The 19447-nt window shown below is 31.8% G+C and overlaps 1 protein-coding gene and 1 pseudogene across 9 annotated transcripts in view; both read right to left on the bottom strand.

The window, feature by feature from the left end:
* LOC140051102 (uncharacterized) overlaps positions 1 to 18462 on the bottom strand; it is a 55451-nt gene extending 36989 nt beyond the window's left edge. For 5 of the 9 annotated variants that reach the window (XM_072096200.1, XM_072096207.1, XM_072096206.1 and 2 more), the window contains exons 1-2: positions 18389 to 18462; positions 6917 to 6964 (exon numbers count right to left, since the gene is read on the bottom strand). The gene's annotated coding sequence lies outside the window, so the exon portion shown is untranslated. Of the gene's footprint in view, positions 1 to 6916; positions 6965 to 14409; positions 14426 to 14596; positions 14613 to 16744; positions 16774 to 18388 lie in introns of those variants that run through there. The other 4 variants (XM_072096208.1, XM_072096201.1, XM_072096202.1 and 1 more) reach the window with 4 other exon arrangements.
* LOC140053099 (5S ribosomal RNA) lies at positions 10158 to 10275 on the bottom strand (annotated as a pseudogene).
* Positions 18463 to 19447: the final 985 nt, after the last annotated feature.

Below are 19447 nucleotides of genomic sequence, written 5' to 3'. Positions count from 1 at the left end.
TTATAGAGTTCATGTTTAGATGCACCTGGATTTTTTGTCAAGGAGAAAAAAAAATCATGTTTATATAAGAGTAAATAAAATACACATATGAAACATATCCGATTATATACATCACAAGTATGTTTTAAAAATAAAAAAAAAGATATGGCATTGATTTTAATTTGTCAGGGTTAAAATAAAGTATATCATAATCCAAGACTTATTTAAAATTAAAATCCACTATGAATAGTGCGGTGGCTACCATAGATAAGCTACAAGTTCAACTGTAATTATTAATGACAAAATTCTGTGGAATTTACCAAAGCACAACATAATAGATACAAATAGTAGATAGTGAATAACTAATTGACTTTATAACAAGTGATTATTCTAGATTAAATAATCTATACTTGGTAGAGATATAATCGTATAATCGTGGATTACAACCAGGTGTTAATCTATGCTTTAGTAATCTCGTCTTGTGGTATTCTATGCAGAAACGTTAGACAATAGTAGAGTAAAAACATGGTTTTATTTACTGTATAGTTATTTATCAGTCCAAATATAATATAGTCACAATGTAATTTGTGTAGTATGTAATACACGATTGACTAAAGACAAAAATAATCATGGATTAATAATCATGGATTAACAATATGAACAGTAAATACTTATATAATTATATATAAACCTGCCTAATTAAAGCTGATGTTAACAGTCAATAAAAACAAGTTCTAGTGCTACGTAAAGGTCGCTTCATATGTAACGTAATGATGAGAGACAGCATAGAATAGGTTCATCGTAAGTATGCATTACATCCAGCTACTTGGTTATGCAAAGTAAGCCTGGCATAGAAAAGTGTACCCTACTATACTGGACATAGAAACAGTGGCGTAACGCAGAGGCCTCAGGCCCATGGTTTAGGGATCCTAAGTGGTCCAAATGGTACAGCTACAGCTTTTTCAACATATTTTAATGCCTGGCTTTTTCCTCTAAGCCCTGCTCAGTGGCCCCAAAAGTTATAGGACCCCTGGGTTTAGCCAGTGAGCGCTCATAACCACTTTATAAAAAAACATTATGTAAGTTTGTAATTAAAGATTTATTTTATGTGTCCAAATTATTCCATATAAAATTAATTTTGACACTATATAGACATTAATTATTTTAAAAAAATACCTATTATCTTCAGAGTTATAATCGCTTACTACAGTCAAATGCTAATTACTATACCTTCACAATAGTAAATGCCATATGGCAGATGTAGACAAAAAAGGATAATTGCTCATATACAGTACATATCTTAAACTGTATAGGCCTAATATTTATGGATACAATGACCTTGCAATAACCAATTCATCATTGAATAATGTATACAGTATATATATTTTAGAATAGTATACAAAATGAATAGTAATCAACAATGTCATAATTACGGTGGTGTCATTAAATATATTTGCACTGATGCAGACATAAGCCCACTCTGGAGTGTAAAGCACGGTAACGGGACAATTCGACCCTGAGACGATTCGGCCCGGGGACGATTTGGGCCGGCACGATTCGGCACACTTAAATTTACCGGATTTGATATGCATTTTATAAGCATAAAATAAGCTTTTTTCCCCAAACTTTATTTTCAGAGAGACTATTGGGTAGTACTACTAGAATAAAGATGCAATAAAGCAAACCTTTTGAAAACATTGTCGAAAGTGATCATTTTTTAGTCACACGAACGATGTAAACAAGTTAGCCCTCTGTTGGCCGCTTGGCGAATGCACGAAATAAACAAGGTTTTCGAAGTAATAAATTGAATATAAAATTACCTTTTTTAGTAATTTATTATATATATTATATCAATATTGTCAATATCAATAAAATACGGATTGTTAAACACCTTTGAAAACTTAATAAATACCAAAAAAAAAGAATATGAATTTGGTCTAAAGTGAGACATTTCGGCCCACAAAGTGTGATGTTTTGGCCCAAAAGTGGGCCGAATCATCCCACCAAAAGTGGTTAATTAATAATAATTAATAAATAATAATTAATTACTAGTATTGCAGGAGGATCATCCCCTTCAGCTATTTTCTCACTCTATAAAGCTCTCATTGTCCCCATCCTTGAATATGGTGTCCCAGCGTGGTTGCCTCGAACCAAAAAACTTACAGAACGTATCGAGGCAGTCCAGCGAAGGGCTACTAGGCTTGTCCTTAAACAAACAAGAGGTGAAATGGAATACGAGGAACGTCTCACTAAGCTAAATTGGCCTACACTATCTAATCGAAGAAATTATCTTCTGTTATCCTTTGTTTGTAAATCACTTATTGGAACGGTTGATTGTAGTAGTGTTCGTCAATCTTTAGTCGTTAATGGCCGTCACCTTGATACACTTAAGTTCATTCATCACTATGCTCGAACCAATTGTCTTCATCATTCCGCTATTAATATATTCTCTAGGTTGTGGGAAGAATTACCGGAAATGATTAAAAATTCTTTAATTTTAGACAGTTTTCAAATATTTTTAAATTCACTTAAATCACATGTTTTATATTGACTTTGTTGAATCGACTATTATGTATTTTATCCGTTTATTTTATATTGACACTGTTGATTCGTCTATTTGTTTTTTAAATATTTTTATATAGTTTATTTTATATCATTGTTGTTACTTTGGGAGTACGGAACCTGAACTCTTGTTATAGTGATTAGGTTCACTTTTAGGTTCCTGCCTACTCCCTTAGTTTCTGTGTTTTGTTTGTTTGTAACTGGTTTTTGGCAATAAATAATAATAATAATAATAATAATATAGTGTCACAATCTAAGTTTCAGTTGGTAAATACAATTAGCTTGATAGCTAAATTTGTATTTATTTTACATAATTTTGTTCAAATAATACGATGATACCATAGCATTAACAAGTGTGTTTTATCTTAAAATGATAATCATTGTACTTTATGAGGGAAGTAATCGTGCTGAATAAAAGTGACTGATCATAATAAATCGTATCATTTGAGTACAACTTTGAGTTGGTTACATTTTGTTGTTGCAAAGAGTCAAATGCATTGATTATCAAATTTAAAGGTACTGTATGTGCTAATTTTTCATATTCACAATTGTACATCTTTAACTTTTCCAGATTACATTTGCACTTGCATTTTTTAAAAGGGAGAGGGGAGAAATAATGTTGGTAGCAAATAATATCCAGAAACAACATTCACAAAAGATAACCATGCTTTACGATATTCATTGACATTGAAAGTAAGTCATCGTTAGGAAAGTATAGTATATATTCATACTGAAGTTGTAGTGGAACATTGTTAATAACATTGTTTGCTTTGCATTTCTAATGTATAAACAATTTTCATTTTCAGGTTATAGTAATTATCTGAACACAGAAGCAACAATGAACAAACATATATGCAAGTACACTGTCATCCTTATCATTATATTATTCTGCCAGACAACTATTGCGGTAAGGTTTGTTTATGAACCAATGGATGATGCAGCAGTAGAAGGAAGAGAAGCATACATCACTTGTATCTTTAGTGATATCCAAGAAGACATGAAGCTTAAATATGATGTCATCTGGAACAAAGATTTTTACATTATCAGCGACCAAAGAAATGGATTTGATTTGAAACGTATTACTATCAACAATCAATATGACATAGATAAACATTATTTGAGAATTAATGCATTGAAGAGAGAAGATGGAGGAGATTACCGTTGCTATCTGAAATACAATGGCAATGTCCTGCTTACTTCCAGAACTGGGAAGCTTACCGTGCATGAAATACCATCAGAAGAATATTCAATTGTGAGATTTAAAAAGTCAGCTTACAACATTGGAGAACCTGTCATCGCGATCTGTTTGAGTGAAAAGACGAACCCTGAACCAGATTTACAGTGGGAAGCAATATCACAATTGAATCCTTCAAATGACAATTGGCCTATTATATCAAACAACACACACATTTGGATTGAAAAATCAGAAACGGCATCTATCCATACAAATGGCTCTCGCTATGTTTGTGGCCTAACTGTACCAGATGAAGTTGCTCCGAGATATTCTGAAAGCAAACCACTTTGTGTCATAAATGACACTTTGAAAGAGACAGTTGTGACATCACCAGGATATCTAACATCTATGCCTGTAAACCTACAACTGAAAAACAATCCTAAACAACATGTGAATACATTATACATTATTATAAGCGTAGGCTTATTTTGTTTATTTGTACTTCTAATATTTTTTCTATTTTTTTCACATAGAAAACATAATAAAAATTACTCCAAATTGAGCAGGAAGATTTCATCAGTCAGACGAAAACAAGAAGAAAACATAAACAAACTTTAGGTGACCTCTTCCAATTGAAAAGTACTATACCAGGGCCGTAGCCGGGATCTGTCAAGGGTGGCTTCGGACACTAAGTGTTTGGTTTACTGTCTCAAAGCACATTTATTGAAACGTCGAGAAACTCAACAGTTCTTTTTAGAACTAATATACGTGGTGTACCACAAACTTTATATCAACATTTGATTGGATTTTCTTAAAATGTTATTTTGGTCCTGAATATATGACTATGGAATGCACCTGTTTTTAACTTTTATGTGTGGTTATAGAACAATGAATTGATTTTAGTAATATCTTTTAAAACATGTTTCCATCATATTTGGTTGTGTTATGAGGCCTATATGAATTTATTATTATATGAATTATTGATCGCGTATTAAATTTTTTACTCCTTTACCGGTATATCTGTTAATATTACTTTTATACCACATGTAGTCATTCAATAATGATTATAAGGTAATCCCACATGAGGGAAATACTGTTGAAATTCCGTTTATTAATTGAACTCTTATGGCAATATATATATATATATAATAATACTATGACGTTATCCAAATTCCTTCACTTGCACTGATGAAGGGCTAGTGTTGCCCGAACGCTCTGCTAACTTTTCTGGCTGCTTTACTTCATTGTTTTGATTTAGCTTTTTGCTTTTGTTTGTATCTTCATTGAGATCCAGCCACTGACACCCACAGCATTGTCATTTTTCAGTAATTTGCCTTTGGATTTATATATTAATAATTATGTTATTATATTATAGTTTTTTTGTAGACAAATGATTCATGCTGTGTAAATCAGAATGACAATTTAAAAGATAATGTTCTAGTAGTGATTCAAAGTTTCGTAGTTTTGTGTCAATTGTTCTGTTGCACTAATCAAAGCAAACCTTAGAGGTTGAATCTGATCAAATAAATGCTAAGGCTTCACTTACCATGACAATGACAACAAATACCAACAGCTGAGGGGATGGGGGAGGGGAATACAGTATGAGGGGGCAGGGGGACATCTAGGATTTAGATACCGCACAAGCAACCATACCAATGTACAGTAAAAATTGCTGTCTGACATTGAGTTACATTTACACTTCAGCAGATTCTCTTTGGATGTATGTGTTTTCATACCACAACATAAAGTTAATTAATGCCATAAAACTGAAGATTTACTAAGGTTTTTAATAACAAAACGCAGGCCAATTCAGAGTTGGGAGACAATGGGATACAACATAAAAAAGCAGAACAATCCTGCCGAAATCGGAACAGTTAAAATTAAAATCGATTGAAACGAACTAAAATTGCTCACAAACTGTCCCTAATTTTTTACTTGTCCCCCTCACCTTTTGAAACGGACCTGCGCCGTTGACAAATACATACACTAGAAGTAATTTGTTACTTTCATTTGACGAATTATAGATTATGCACTGATTAAAAATGAAATCTTGGAAAAAAAATGTCAAAACGAAATTATACTTGGTCAGGAATATACAAAGTCAAATAAAGAGGCATGAAATAAATGCATCCATATTAAAAACAGAGAAAAAACATATATATCAAAAATATTAATTCATTTATAAGCTTTCTGTAAAATGTATTATTCTCCCGTGACATGTACAACCTTTACAACCTGAAATTATGAACACTGAATTTGGTCAATTATGATGGCTGGTTACCACTTTATTACTGATCACGCTGGATTATGCTGATAGTTGATCACACTAATATTTGATTGTGATGTATTAAGACAAATCAAATAATACATACACTCTCTTCCCTCCTCCTGCTTTTACCCCCAGACACAGAGATTAATGCCAGGTACAAATAAAATAGATTAAACTAATGGTAAAACAATGATATAAACACCTCACTCCTTTTCATTCATTTGCACTTTACAATAATTATATCTGATATACATAGCCTAGCAACCACCTAATAGATTGAGACATGTGCAAATATTTCAAGCAGATCACGTTTACTTTATGTTTATCTTAAGTGGTCATTAATTGCCAACAAGAGCTCTCTATTCCACATAATCAGTCACAGAAAACAATAAATTCTACTCTGCATATATTCTATATAAGACATCGGTGTTGGACCAGGACTAGTAGCAAGATGAAGAATTAAACAATGCGTAATGAGCTATTTTCCGACCACAGTCACAGAAATAAAGAAATTCTATTCTGCATACAGTGTATATTCTATGTAGGCATTGGTTTTGGACTAAGTTTTAACACTTAGCCAGGTGTACATAATGGGCTAGCCAAATTTATGTTTAGTGGTCATTTTGCCAATAGGAGCTTTCTAAATATTTCATAAATTATAAAAATGATATGTTGGGTTGCAAAAAAAAAAAATATTCATTATTTTATTTTAAAAAGACATGGCTTTTAAATATTAGGGGGGGGGGGGGGGGGTTGCGCTAAAGCCTGTTTAGCCCCAACTTAAATGTAGATGTTGGTGTTAGAATATGTTTACTATAAATATCCATGGTGGTAAGACTGAGTTTTCTACTAGCCTATCTAGTCTAATATGTCTAATAACAAATGACGTTACACTGTATGAAACATTAACTATAATGGTGAAGTATACATACCAGTACAAATTATGGAACTGTAGTTTATTGTTTGGTTAGTTGTTTTCCCTGCAAGAAAAAAAAGTATTTATAGATTGTTATTCTAATATAAAATAGTGAAACTCTCCAGTCAATTGAAAAATATCACCACATAAATATACAATGTAGTAGTAGTTGTGTTTCGAAAAGTGTTTGGAAAGTTATTTGGTAGGGTCATCTAGCCTAAACTTATTGATAACTTTTACCTATCGCCACAAAGGTTCTATATGACCCTACTAAAACTGCCACCTTACTTTCCCAAGAATCTTCTAGTTCCACCACTGTTTTACTTTGATCTCTTGCTATATGATATGAATGAATTTGCAGCTGAAATTTCATATAAACTATGAATATCAAAAAATCTGTTTTTTGCATACAAAAATGTCAAGGGTCAATAAAGTAATAATTCTTTTAAAAAAAATGTTGAAGCATAGGAAAATTATATTGTATATTATATTACCATATATATCCTTAAAAACTAATCTAGCTGACTAAATTTAGATTATAATCGTAATTGAATACTTTACTTTCTTAAGTTATTCAAATTTTTGATTGGTTAGGCATAAATATATGAAGAAAAAAATGTTGACATGGTGTACTTTTTGTTGATTTCCTATAAATATATTATGGGAAAAAAATGTTTATAATTTTACTTTCGGTTTCTGCTAATTTATCCAATACAAATTTAAATTGATCATACTGTCATTTTAGATAATTTATTAAAATCAAACAAAAAGCAGACAGATACAGATAAAATTTTAACTTTTGGCTGGCAGAAAATTAAAGTGCTGTATATTATCAAAAGGCGTCAACATGAATAAATCAAGACATTTTTTTCAGTAATCCGGTATTTTGACAGTTAATTACTTGAAGAGTAAATGGCAGATTGGGGCGTAATCCATAGCCTCTCCATTGACATGGGTATGCTGCCAACTCTCTGTGGATATAGTTGATTCAGTCATACACATTTATTCAGTTATAACAAATAATGACTGGGGCCTCGCACTAGAAGCAAAAGGTTGTCTCATGATGGCCCTTACAATACAAATATGTATAATACATGAAAAGAAATCAACTGGTATTTTGGCTGGCAGAAAATTATTATTAGCTATCTCTGATCTTTATAAATGTAGCAACTAGCATATAACTATGTTGTACGGTATGTTCTTTGATATTAGCAAGACAATATGGTTTACTACAGTATATCCAATTTTACATTTTTTTACTTATCTTTTAATAAAAAAAATAGTGAATAAATCATGAAAAAAGGTGGTAAATTGAGATCTAAATCAAATTCTTTAATCATGTCTTAGTATTGACATCATGAACTACAATTTGTGAGTCAGATAGTAAGGTGTTTGTACAGTGTATGTGTGTGCGGAAGCCTGATAACGTGGGGTTAGATGAAGATAAGGGAGGGGGAAACACATCAAGATAAAAAAACAAGAACACTTTATAAATGTCACATGGAAACGTGACATACATCCAGGTCAGACAGAGAAATAGAACATTTTGTTTTTTTAATTTCTTAAACTATTACTATCATTTTTTTTCACATGGTATTAATAGATAGGACAGGATAAAAAATAAACCCATACTTCTAGACAAGTAGGAATGTTAATTTTTAAAATTAAAATTTATTTAAAAATTCATTTAATGCATATTCAATACCATTCAATGCCAAATACAACCTAAATAGTAAAACCATAACAAGTCATAAATACGCAAGATTTGAATGCAGGACTTTTGGATTGATAAAAAGCATGTTAACCACTAGTGCGACTTTGTGATGTTTTCACAGACTTAGAATGGTAGAAAAAAACCATTTATTTTATTCTGGAAAAATATATCTATTTAATTCTAGTTTAATTTGTGAATGTTTACTTTTAATCATATCAATGTCTCTTTACCTTATAACTCAGTAAACAAATGAATTTATATTTCAAACACTGTAATAATGTAATTTTGTTTACTAGTAATATATGAGTAAATTTACAAAACACATTATACAGTAGTCAATTGTGTTATAAATATGTATTAAAAGATTAGACAATTTGATTGTTTGATTTGATTGAGTTATATGCAGACGCCCTATGATTATAGAACACTGGGACATTCAATGTATGTTCCTATCTCAATGTAGCTTGTCAGGTTTATAAAATTAATATTTAACCAACTAGTTAATGTTGAGTTATAATCATAAGCAAACCAAACGCATAGAATAAAACAAATGCTTTGTAGAATTTATAAATAATGTTACAGTAACTAGCATTACCTTACCTTGAACTACCCAAAACATACAGTCATAGCATAGGCTAAACACAGAATATATCCAGACGCAGCCTGCAAACAGTCTGCTTAAACTTCCACAAAACAATGCCTACTAAACGCCAGGAAATATCCTGATACTAGTTAGAATAGTCATCATAAAAAAATCCCAAAGGAAATTCCTGTGTTCACACGGCAGTTGACTAGAATGAAATGAATAGAATTCAACAATCCTAGATTTCTCTGGTGTGTACTCGAGCAATCTGATTGGTTGGATAATGAGTCTATAATGATTGTGATTATGATGTAACCAGAACTAGCAGATGGTCACTAATAATAAAGCACAAGAACTTTAAAAACCTGAGTAATAAATTATGCCTTGACTACAGGAAGAATTATTTTGCTTGTTTTAACATTTTTTTCCATACTAATCGGCCATTTTAAACTCAATCAGTTTTCTCTAGACTTTATCAGTGGCTTTTGTATGGTATTTAAACCATCCATATTTTCTGTTGAATATATTATCAAAATTATTTCTTGATTCGTAAATAAATCATAATCACATTCTTCAATGTTATTGTTTCATCTAGGTGGCCAGAAGTCACACTTTTTAAAAATCTTTCGATCGGGATCAAATTGATGATTAAGTCTACTCCAACCTCAGAAAAAGGTAAAAATAAACATATACTTGAATAAATGAATAATCATGTACATTTTATTTTATTTTTTATTTTATTCAATGGAAACCAACAGCAATAATTACCACCACTAACAAGTTTGATACAAACAAAGACAGGACTGATTAAAGCACCTTGATTGGTCCTAACATTGATCAAGGGCTTCACTCGTCCAGTGCCCACCTTGACCAGAGGAAAGGCATGGGACAAACGCCTGAGGCAGATACTAGATACAGGGGCTGCCATAAGATTTCAAATGCCTAACGTGACACCAGCTCCATAGACAGCACCCGATATTCCCAGATGGTCTCCCACCCAAGCTCTGACCAGGCCCAACGTTGCTTAACTTCGGTGATCTGACGAGAACCGGTGTTTCAACGTGGTAAAGCTGTATCAATTAATCAACCAAAATTATACTTAACTAGGTCGTGCCCACAGATGGTTCTCGAATATACAGTAATTTCAGCGTAACAAAACTGGCGATTTCAAATGTACGTACCGCAGGACTATAATACATTGTCGTTTACAGAAACGAATAAATAGACACGATGATTTATGTAGTCAACTAAAATTAGCACCCTGGGAATTACTTCCGAAGGAGAAACTTTTCACAAAATGAGTCCAAATTTTTGATTTGGACTCATTTAAAGAAACCCAATTTGTGTTTTGTATGGCCCTGTTTCTGCTGCCAATCCCAAATATACCGTATAAATATACCGTATAAATATACCGTATATAATACCGTATATGAAATTCGTGCACCGTTTTCCGCTGCACATACTTCATGGGTGGGCTGTAAAAAAAGTTGGCTTTCATATACCCAAAATGCATTTTGTGAGACGGAAGTATGGATTGACCTGGAGTCTCGTGTAGTGAGGTTACATGACAAAAACAAAAACAATGATGGTTTCTCAAACCGTCTTAGCATTGCTTTCTATTTTAAATCTAATGATCAGAAGTGGCAACGAATTTACATCGCACAAACAATCTAGAAATGTAGAATGGGCATTGACTACTTTATGCAAAGAAGACGACGGCGTTTGCCGATATTTGGCGTTATTAAGTCTACCACAAATTCTGCTTTTATTTTGTTTGAGATACTTTTGTAAATCTCGGTATCTCTTCTGTTGCCATGTAGTCTCCCCCCCCCCCCCAACCTTCGCTTCTCCCCACAATTGAATTGCAAAAATAGTTATTTCTTCAGTCCACAGTGATATTTTGATCTGTTGCTTGCTTATTATACACGTGTGTGTCAATGCAGCAAAAAAACCAAACAAACGCATCACGCTCTGTTAGTTTTTGACCTCGTGTCATGGGCCGGGTCACATATACGGTATATTTTGAGTGCAGCAGAAACGGGGTACGAAATATACGGTATATTTTGGAATATACCGTATATCCACAAACGATGGGGATATTTATGCGGTATATATACCGCATATATATACGGTATATTTTTTATGAGACCCATTTCTGCTGCCAAAAAATATACCGTATATAAAATATACCGTATATATACGGTATATTTTTGGCAGCAGAAACGGGGCCTATGTAACATTAGGGTTGAGGGATGGGAAAGCGGATAGGTAAAAAGAGGAAACATTTTTAAATATATTCTTTATCCACTCAGTAACGAAATATTTTGTTCATGTTTTATAAGCCTATACATAATATACCTCTAAATACAGTAAAACATTTGCGATTTAATACTTTGTTAAAACTGTCACTGTCATAATCGATTGAAATATTAAAGTACATGTCACGATACACCACTACGACGTTTATATTTTTGGTAATTATTAATTAATACAAACGTTGAGAAGGAACTGTCAGTATAAAGTGTATTTGTATATAATAATGTGTTTATATATCTAACAGTAGAGCCTATCCACAATGTCAGTAATACAGTTTATTATTATCTAACAGGACGAACATTCACAGTAAGAAATGTTCGATTCAAATGAGGACCAAAAATAGTTATTTACAGTATTGTCAAAGTATTGCAAGTTTATTCTCAAAGGGCCCATATATTTACCTACCGTATGTGTTAAACCAAGGGCTCATAAATTTACCTACAGTACTTGTGTTAAACCAAACTCTGGCAGACTGAGAGATTGGGATGTTCCATTCATCGCAAATCAATACATTTGTATAATCGTATATTAAATCTATCAAAATAGTATTTTTTAAAGAAAATCGGCCTGTCTTCAACATTATGATGGTGTACTCTAGCTGTTCAACCGGTTTTCAGCTATTAAAAACAATTATCGTAGGAGGAGATAGGAAAATGCGAAGCCTCCTCGCATTTTTGTGGCGGGTATTTTTCAAGATGGACATCCATTAGACAGTGTATACCACGATCGGAAAACACCCCTATTTGGGGCAAATCGTTGAACCTAAATTCGTTTTAATCGTCAATAACTAATTATCTAACTTAATTTAATTAGTAAACAGGGTTACATCAGGTGGTTAAAATCAGTACCGAAAGTACGAACCAACTTTATATACCATCGAGTGAAAATTCTAGAAGTAAGGCGCGATTTACCGAATTTTGCCCTTACGTAAATTTATATATAGATGCAAGTATCCTATCACTGGCCCCTTTCTCGTTGAACACAAATGTTATTTACGTACGGCAATCTTTAATTACATTTAATATTAGCTGCCAGTATAAAAAAAAATTATGTCATAATATTTCCTACAAATTTCGCAGTTGGTTTTGATATATATATATATATTAAGACTGGAAATGGCATTGAAGTATAACAAAATTCCAGAAAAAAATATTTCCCCTACTAACAAGATTAAAAGTAAGTCAAGGACCAGAGTTTAAAACTAACATTCATATCCTAATATTAATAAACATATTTGATGAGATCTTATGAATTCGATCTCTTGTTGAATATCAAGAACTTATAGTGTTATTCCACTTTACCAAGAAGTTGTTCTACGATCTCACTTGAACACCATAAATGCCTCAGTGTTTGAATGCTATGAATATCTGCTTATGAAGCAGAAGATTAAGCCTGTTTTCCATTAGCAAAATAAAAATATGTGAATCGAAAGTTTATAAATTTTGATTGGTTACACAATTTTTCATATTACAAAAACAAGAAGAATAAGAGAATATTAATATGCAAATACAGCTGGAAGGTTAATGTGAAAAGTCAAAGTGAAATACTTAATTAAGGATGTAAAAACTGTTATCACATTTTTAAGATAAATGAAAGTGAATCATCCATGTGCTTCCTTCTTTCTTTTTTTTCCATGAAAAAAACTAAACCACTGGAAATATTAAAGATGACTCCAGTAATTTATATTTGTTTTAAAAAAATCTTTAAATGGCCGAATTTATGACATGGGCATAGTAATGCAACGTGAAATAAACACATTATTATGGTTCTCCAAAACTTTATTAAAACATAATCGATGAGGGTCCTTATTTTTGCAAAGATACCATGTCACAAAAACATGGGAGAGGCTTAACAAAGAGCCAAATGCAATTGGTATACCATACTTTAAGTACTTGCTGTAGGCGGCAATTATAGAGCAGAAACACATTCACAGGATAACTGTATACTCCTAATATAAAACTCCTTATGTCTATATACTATGGACCCCTATGCATACGCTTCATTGAAAATTTATAAACATTCATCTACGACATTAAAACAGGTAGTTTCCATAAGCGGTCAATTCAAATACTATAGGTGCACCATACAATACTGTACATGTAAACATTAGTCCTAAAAATGGTATATACAGTAGATAGAGTGCTTATTCATGTGGATACTAGTTGAAAAATATGAACACACATCTTCTTGTGTTTTGAAAGCTACTGTTTTAAAAGTAATCCAAGATGTGAAGCGACCAAAGGACATTACACTGAATGGAGGAAACATCATTCACTGCTATTGTTTGCCAATATCTCAATGGATATCAGCCATCTTTAAAAACAATTGATCAAAATCAAAAAGGATAGTTAATATCAAGTAATTATTTCCACATACATCAACTATATCATCTGATGCAGAAAACAACAATCTCATCATGAGCTCATCATGAGGAGCTAGGTCATAGTTTATATGATGTAATTAATAATAAATTGTTATTTCATTATTCAAATTAAGACTGGTGGTAAATCCCTTGATTTAATGATATAAATGATACACCATATATCAAACAGGATATGGTATAATTGAAAGCCATACATGTTGGTCTTGTGATCTCATTACTGCCTTAATAAATGTCATCAGTGATACTGTAGGCCTACAACAAATACTTTCTATTATTAGTAAAATTGAACTTTGTGATAAAAAATAAATACATAGAGTTAAGACTACAAATCACATTAAAATCCAGTCTAACAGTAGGCCTATATATATATAGTATGTAGTATACTAAACATTCTTAAACCAAACTTTAGTCATAGTTAGCTAAAACTTGACCAATAAAGCAACTTTAAATATTATTTAGCCCATGGAAGGCCCACAAATAGGCCAGATGTTCAAATATCTAATTTTATATTACCTTATTTGATATCCATTGGTATTTGTAATGATGACATTTCCTAAAACTATGAGTTGAAGTTCTATCAGCCAAATTATTTGGTAGTTGAGTCAATAAGCCTAAAATTTGTTCCATCTTATCTATTTACGATTTCCATCCAGCTTAATGAATAAAAGGAAAGTTGTACCTATTCTCTTCTTCTACTAACCTTTAAATGTTCGAATCAGCTTCTACCTTTCATCTCTACCCTATACTCTTCCACTTAAAACTGACAAATTTTCATAATTGATCTGTTTTGACACAAATTAAAAAACCCAGGTGGTAAACAAGTCACAAACACCATTTTATGTCATTATGTTACAACTGAATAACCATATGTACTGTAGACCAACAATCATACCATATGTTTCATTGGGTTTTATGCGAAGATCTAATGATATGGAAATCTGTATAGTCTTATATCAAACATGATATTATCATAAAATGTAAAAAAATTACATTGTCATGTATTAAAGTCTAAAGAGGAAGGAAAAACTTTCAGATTTACGTTTAAACAAATGATGTGTATATAGGATTATTATTATACAACAATTATGGACAAATTAACGACTCACACAACGAAAAGGCTTGCTTCCAGAGTTTTTTCTGATCGTACAGGCGTTAAAAGACAATGATGAACCAAGCAACTATAATGCATAGTCAGAAAACCATTCTGCACATTCTCAGAAACATGTGTGAATATGTAGTATGTATGACTATAATATAAGATGTAATGCTTTAAAAAAAACTACTGAAATGTTCTATTTACTACTGTACAGAAATTGTTTTTATCAAGACTTACTGAAATTCATTTTAGCAAGCTGAGAACTCAGTATAGCTCCATGCTCTGACATAAGGGTGGGGACGGCATTTCCATAACAAAGTTTTGTCATCATGAGAGGGAAAGACAGGATTTGAACCAGTACTTTGGGACTGGTAAGCAGGCATGTTAAAGATCAAGTCTGCATTGCCACTATGAAAAATGAATGTAGAAGTATTGAAAGTGAGTGAATATGGCAGGTAGTAATTACCATTTGATAATTGGATATATTGCACAGACGGAAGTTAAATGTTTCCATTTGAATAAAAGTTTCATTTTAACCCCATCAGTTAAGTCTTCTAGGAGTGATTGTAGCCTAGTGGGTATGCCTTTGATTAATTTTCATCTAGCACCCATCCTGAAAAGCCCCTAGGATACTGTTTACATTATTGATAATCACAGGTTAAAATCTTAAATATTACTATTTCTATAAAATTGACATAATTATCTTAATAAGTAAGCTTCTCAGCGACAATGATAACGATGTTTCATGTAATTCACTTATAATTTTGACACTTTTTAAGATTTTTTCTTAACAAATGGAGGCACAAAGGTGTGAACATACTTTTTCAGCCTCTCCCTTCCTCTCCACAATCATTTATGAAGCATTACTACGTTGTAGGTAAAGATAATAATGATGAGGTACAGCAATAAGTTTTATCACATTAATTTCACAAACCCAGCAATTTTCTGGCGTTATTAAAGTTAGGCCTATATTTTTATAATTTTTATGTTTTTGTAATTATTTTTTTATGTTTATTACCGAAATGAATAAAATAAAATAAATAAAAATACTGTAGCTATGGATTCCGCTTACTGTACCAAATATCCAAATATTGGATTAAAATCAGAAAGGTACAGTACCATAGTCTGATAGCAAACAAACATTATACACATACATACAGTTGCAATGTGTACATTTTCCATAATTGTTTTAAAGAAATGATGATGATAGTAAAGTTCGGCACTTTATTGTGAATGGTCAGGGTGATGGTGCTTAATTACCAATAAATGCATGCTAAATCCATGTAGGCCTTCAGTACAGTACATTAAGTTAGTAGAGAAACACCTTTTACAGAAAAGTGTTGGATACTTTTAGTTGCAAATCTCACACTTAAAGCCTAACACTTTAAAATAGATTCATGAAAATTTAAGCTTGTTTTCATACCAGTACAAAAAAAAATGCTTTTACTTTCGGGAACTGTTAGTATTTCATTTGAAAGATCCATGCTATCGACTGTTTAAAGCTGCAGATAATGTAGATATTTTAATCTCTCTGTGAAATCACTAAATTCAAATGTTTATCTAAGGACCTACAATATCAACTTTCTGTTTAATTTATAGATTGCAAATAAAACTACACTCGTTTTTTTATCATTATGATTACATAAAAGCAAAGCATGTTAGATACTGCATATCATAGATGTACATTTAAGACAGACTGAATTTAAAATTGGTTTTATTTACTTTTCTCCTATATTCTTTAATATACTTTACCTGAATTTTCAGTATAATATTGCCCTTTGAAATATTTCCGGAAATAAAAATCATTAGAATTTTCTGAAGCAGGAGTATATTGTGTCAGATATAAATAATGTCCTACTTTATAGTAACAACTGTACTGTACCAATGCAACACAATGACAAGCTCTGATAGTTACATTATATAAAATATAAAAGCTGATAAAATCATATCCATGCCCTAATAGGTAAACATAATAAAGAAGTAAAGTACTATTAACATGAAGTAACTTTAAAAAAAACTAAATGTGTACGTATATACAGGTTAGAGTACAACAACTAAGGGTGCAGTTGGTGAGGTATACGTTTTAGGGAAGTGGAACTACTGTAAAGTTATAGATAACCATGAATATTAAATGAATTTGAGATTACCTTTTTACGTTACGTTTTTTAAACTGTTGTTTTGTTTGCCACATCAGGTGTATGACGTGTATGAATTCCCATTTTGTGATGATTTTATAATCTTTTAAACAGTTTAAGATAAAATAATTAATGATAGAGGAAGTTACTTTCTTTCTTAGACATGATTATATGGAATGCTGCTTTTTCCCAAATCTAAATTACACTATCAGAATATATTAAAATCTACCACAAGTCAATTTTTTTGGTTTTAATGTAAGAATCAGATTTGTCAGTCCTGTCTGGCAACACCTACACTATCCTGCTCCTTTATTTTAGTTCCTTGTTCGCTTAGGTCTATTTTCTCATGACAGAGTGTCAAGTTGATTTTTATTATGGGAAGTAATCACCAATAAAGAACCTGCTTGAGGAAATTGCAACAACGAAATATATATCAAATTCAAAATTAAACCACACGAAATTCCAAACTCCTTACGAAAATCATTTTTGAATGAGTAAACACATAAATAAAAGTAAACTTCTTACACAAACAAACAGAAGTTTTCAAAATTTTACCCATAAATATTTTAACATTAAAGGAAACCCCACCTTAAATATTAAAGAAATTTATGGATGCACTATTTCCAGCTTTAAGTCTAGTGAAGAATGAACTTATTTTGATTTTTTAAATTTATGGGATATAATCATCAATAAAAATGTGCTTGAGGAAATTCAACAACAAAATACATATATTAAATATAAATTCCAAACATCTTACAAAAATATTTTTTGAATGAGTAAATTTACAATTATAAAAGTAAACCTATATTTAGTTTAGTTCTCAACTTGTCACCTATAATTTAATCATTTAAAATCAGGCCAAAAAAATGTGTACTCAACCATAAACATCAAATCACAATTTAATAAATTACATTGTTAAATATAATAAGGTACACATAAACCTTCCTACCATACCATTTGTATTTATTTGGACTTTAAAGCATGATTGAATGGACTGAAAAGCTGCAGGGGAGAACACGTCCTGGGGCAAACGTTCTGGGGAAAATCGTCCTGGGGAGAAATATCCTAGGGCAAAACTTCCTGGGCAAAAACGTCCTGGGCCAAAATATCCTGATACATATTAAGCAATTCTACTTTCAGCTTTAATTTATAAAACTCAGCTTGCAATGTAAATATTAAAGATTATTATTATTATTCAAAGTTGTTGCAGGCCTGATTTAAAAATAGTTTTAACCATGTACTGTATGAATCAATAAAATACCTGATTAAAAGTTGATAAAAAATATCTCATAGATTCCAATTTGTCTGCAAAAACATCGCTCTCACACAAAAATGATAGTCTTGTCGCCAACACACATCATCTTATACTGGTGAAACCAGTTCTATAGTAATCAGGAAAAAAACATCACAATTAATTATGCAATAGCCTTAACTTCAATAAAGCATTGATTATTAACCCATATAAGTAAATTATATACTTTGTTTACCAACAACAAAAGAAACTATAAATAGGATGGTTGAGATTGGAAAGATAAAGAGAACGGATTATATGGAATGTCACTTATCGTGAATAAGTATCTTCTCCTTGGTCACCTGCTGGAAGATCAACAACAATAGATTCAATACTTTGCTAAAATCTGTGCATAAATATACAAAGCCTGTGTTTTTGCTTAATTGGATTACTAACGATTTTCAATATTGTTCATACAATTACAACGTAACTAAACGAGACATAGAAGTTAATTAAGCACTGGTGTTTATTATTATGTATAAATATAGAGAAAATATTCTTAGTTTTGGACCAATAATTAATATTGCCATAGAGACATATACCGTACTGACGCGGGTATAAGCCCACCCCCCTCGAACATGAAATCACGTCAAGTTTGGGGGGTGGGCTTATACCCGAGGATCCAAAAATGCAGATCGTCAAAAACAGCAAATGTACACTGTGTATTCCACCATGCGAGCGAGCGCCCTCACGTGTACGACATTGCCTCTAAATACACGAGGTGTAGAGTGTGGGAAAATTAAGCTTATAGTTCGTGTAATTTATCGTAGAATATCTTATTTTAAACATCAATTTAACAAGAATTTATCAAACAGAAAAGCAAGTATACAATGTTCGTTAAATAGAAATGTACCAAAGAAATTTAATAAGCTTGTTTATGGCAGCCGATAACAAATAGTGGTTTTCAATTTTGGCGACTTGTAGCGTCGTGTGTGAAGCGATCTTCGACCGCGATGGAGTGTAAACAAAACAGGACCGCTAGGCCTCATATGGCCTAGCGTATATTAGCCTAGTTTGGTTAGGATCAAA

Source organism: Antedon mediterranea, chromosome 6, assembly GCF_964355755.1.
Source record: "Antedon mediterranea chromosome 6, ecAntMedi1.1, whole genome shotgun sequence".
In the NCBI taxonomy this organism is placed as follows: domain Eukaryota; kingdom Metazoa; phylum Echinodermata; class Crinoidea; order Comatulida; family Antedonidae; genus Antedon; species Antedon mediterranea.
This window is presented reverse-complemented; position numbering and strand designations above follow the sequence as displayed.